The 3,934-nt window shown below is 39.7% G+C and overlaps 1 pseudogene; it reads right to left on the reverse strand.

Moving 5' to 3' along the window:
- Positions 1-1,254: 1,254 nt before the first annotated feature.
- On the reverse strand, positions 1,255-2,934 carry LOC102493059 (pre-mRNA-splicing factor SLU7 pseudogene; annotated as a pseudogene).
- Between the last annotated feature and the right edge of the window lie 1,000 nt (positions 2,935-3,934).

Here is a 3,934-nt window from a genome sequence, read left to right on the forward strand (position 1 = left end):
ATATAAAGAACAAAATGTGTTTCCTTTTTTGCAAGCTTAAAATGGCATTCAGCTCCAGAAATGAGCTTAATTTAAGCTTTGACACGCACCATCAAATTCAAGACTTCCAAAGTTTGATGATGTATTAGTTGCACCAAGAACATAGTAGAAGTAGATCACGTTCAATTGCTCCTGTGACAACTAGAATGACTATATGTTAGAGCGGGGAAGTGACAAAGAAGAATGCATTAACTTTAGAGGTGCTTAAGTAATACAGTCTAAACAAATCACAGATGACTTCTCGTGACAATGTTAAGTTGTTTTTCAAGTACATAATGAATGATAGGGATATTCTGTTGTAAACTATTTCATTTTCTGAGCCACAGCAGTGAAAAGAATTTGTCAGAGGCAAGACAAAGGCTTTGAAACATTCAGAAATCACAATATAGTCCACAAGTTACTCTGAAGAGATAGCTATTTTACATCATGAAAATCACTTGGAATGTTTTTTACTTATTTATTTAAAAAATTTTCCAGAGGCTGTGCATCCTCACCAGGGAGAGGAAGAGAGAGAGAGAGAGAGAGAGAAAGCGGGAAAGCACCTTCTAATGGGACATGGTCATGCCCTAGCCCCTTCTCCTCCATCTCTCCATCCTGTCAGGATTGTGGGAACATTTGCACATATGCCCAGTGAGTTTATAAACCTCTGGGGGTCGAACTTGGACCATGTACAGCTATTAGAATCAGGCTTCCTTAACCAGTAGACTACAGGCCAGCCCTGGAGTGATATTTTTTTAAAAGCATTGTCCTAGAAGGCACTAATGTGGGCTCTTATCCTGGCTGCCACTATTTGTTTAGACTTAGGCAAGTCACTTTATCTCAGTTTCTCACCTGTAAAATAAGCAAAGATCCTTAGTATTTCTTTGATTTATTAAACTTAAAACTGCTGTTCTTGAAATTACCAACTGAACCTGCTATTGAAAGTAGTTAGATTATTTAAGAAATTGTGTGATCAATAAAATGTAGGGAGGAGGAAGGAATGGAAGACAACTGTTGACACCAGAGATAGTGTGAGAAGAGGGTGGGAAAAGGCAGAGGGTTAGAAATAGGAGTTAAAAAAAAAATATATATATATATATATATGTACATATATATATATATAAATGGAAAATTATTTACAATAACATGCATGATTAAGACACTATGCAGTATATTCTGGATGGAAAATTACATTTTGTATGTTGTGATAATGCTTAGGGAATGAATGCAAATTAATTAATTAAAAACATGTTTCTCATCAATCTGCATGGCCTCTTTGACATGAAGAAGGTGGGCCTCCTCTGCTTTCAGTGCCCTTTTCATTTTTTCATGCTTCTTTTCCTCATCATCACTATCTGACTGCTCTTTCAATGATTCTTTTTTTCTTCTTTTTCTCCTCTTTTAGTTTTTCCCGATGCATCTCCATGAGAATCTGATTTTTTTCACACATTCTTCTCCAGCTATGTCATTTATAATACCTTCTTCTGAATTAACAATCTCCTTCCCAGCTTTTCCAGTACAATAGGAATCGTCGAAAAAAGAGTGACAGCATTTGTATGCCTATCGGCTGTCTTTCCAGTAAGATCCCAAGATACGTGTGTGTGATTGTTGATCTTCACATCCTCCTCGTACTTAGAGCATGCAACATCCTGCTCCCACCATTTGATGACTGTTCCGTGTCTTGAATATTCCACATAGTCTTTGGTCTAGGCTAAAAGCAATTCTGCTGGAGGAGAATCCAAGTGTTCTTGGCCATGATACTTTTCCAGAATGCTCTCTTTTTGCTGTTCTTTGAAGTCTTCTTTTTTGACTTTGAAGGACTTACACAACAACTCTAGTTTTGTTGGGTCATCCTGTAGATGCACTTCAGATCCCTTGTCATAGGCTTCCCAATTAAACTGTGTCTGAGCCATTGAAATGGAATCTCCTGTGTATCTAATGAAGTTATCTCCATCATAACTCAACTCACTTCATCTGGATTCTTTCCCACATTGGCATAAGGATTCTCGCTCATTGCTCTGTTTTGGGATCATAGTAGGCAGAATTTGAATTTAAGTTCCTCAAATATTTTGCAATATCTTCTCAACTCCTGAGATTCTGGACTGTAATTCCTCTCTTAGAGTCAAAATTCTGTCTAGGCATGTCAATATCATCTGCATATTAACTTCATTTTCACCTTCACTATTATGATCTTTTTCCATCTGAGAATTTGGTTCCTCTTCTCCCCACTGATGTTTTGGAGAATTAGCCTGTTGAACTAATTTTCTTGAGGCTAATTCTTCTTGGAGTTTCTGGACTTTTAATGCTCTTTTTGCCAAATCAACTTTGGCATATTCTTCTACGATCTTCATGTGTTCTTCCAGATGGTAGCCATTCCATCGGTCCCTCTTCCCATCATAGTCAAACATCAGCTGGGGCTGGACATGTTCATCTGGAGCTATATTAGTACCTATAAAATTGGCTCCAACTCTCCTGGGTCTCTCAAAGCAGCCTTTCTCTATGTGTCTCATAGCCCCACAACTTCCACAAGCTCCTCTATGGTACTTAGTAGTTACAGAATTCTCTTTTACACCCCTCTTGTACCATTCTCCAGATGAGCTGAACTGCTTTTGCTTTTCTGGTTGTGGTCTCTGGTGCTTCAGGGTAGGTCTTTTTGATGGACCAGTATACCATGGCACTGAAGAGATATACTGAGGAATATGAGGGTTGATGTCTTTGCCTTCTTCATCAACTTCTGCAGGGCATTACCGTTTTCACTGTTCTAGCTCCTTCTTTTTTCTCCAGTCCTCTCTGGTCATCTTTTTTGGTTCTTCTAAACTCATTTCTTTGGACTCCTATGGGTGCAGCATTCACTGCATCCACTGCTGCTGCTGACATGGTTACTTGCCCTCTAGTCGCACCACAACTGACCCCTAAACCGTCCAATAGAAATGCAGCTGAGCCCGCAGTCACCCATGTCTTTTCATGACTTGCTGAGAAGCACTGGCCAGCGGGATAAACCATCGCCTTGTTATTTCTTATCCTTCTCTTTCTGTCACTCTCAGTGTCCAAGGATTGAATCTCCCAAATAAAGTACCAGTGGATGAAATACAGCTTCCTTTGATCAAATGCCTATCCATATCTTTCTGTCTGAATGAGGGGCAGGGATTGGTGAATTAGGAAAAGAACTGAAAAACACACACTGATGTCTCAAGATGTTGGTTTATCACCGTTGATACTTTTCACCTTGTATACTTTTATTAAGATTATTCTCACTTGTTTTCCTAATCCTTTTTTTGTTCTTTTGAGTAATAGAGAAGTTTGTAAAACAGGAATGTGAAAATAGGTAATAGATGAGGGGTTAGAATCTTTTCAAAAGCAGAGAATTGGTTTGCTTGAAGCTGGTCAGAGGATGAGGAGGAAGCGCCAGATCTCATGATGGGGGAGGAGACAGCAGCAGGCCGTGACACTCATAAGAAGTTTGTGTTTATTAGGGGTAGCAATTGGAAAAGGCTTTATGCTTCTGATATCAAGCCTGGTGCCTGTCTCATAAATTCAACACCTGCACAGCTGAACATCTTTTAACTCTAAGAGCTCCTCTAGGGACCAGTCCCTGGCATGGAGGTCCAGGTAGCTGGGTCCCAGTGTGATTCAAGTCTTGGACCTGACAGCTTGAGAAACACATAAGCACATGTGTGTGGATGTGAAAAATCTCAAGAGGAGCGAGAAATGAAGGAGAAGGGATTGTGTGGCCATCCCTTATGCTGGGTGGTTTCTTAATTTCTCTATCTCTGTCTCACTCTGTCTCTGTCTCTGGTGAGTGTATGTGCCCTTTAGTATAAAAAACAACAAGCAAATTCCTTTAGAGCAGTAGGCTAAGCCAAGAGGATGAATCTAAAAAGACAAATCTAAGAACGCGTGTACCTGGAGTCATCCT

Source organism: Tupaia chinensis, unplaced genomic scaffold (assembly GCF_000334495.1).
Source record: "Tupaia chinensis unplaced genomic scaffold, TupChi_1.0 Scaffold000097_1, whole genome shotgun sequence".
Lineage (NCBI taxonomy): Eukaryota > Metazoa > Chordata > Mammalia > Scandentia > Tupaiidae > Tupaia > Tupaia belangeri.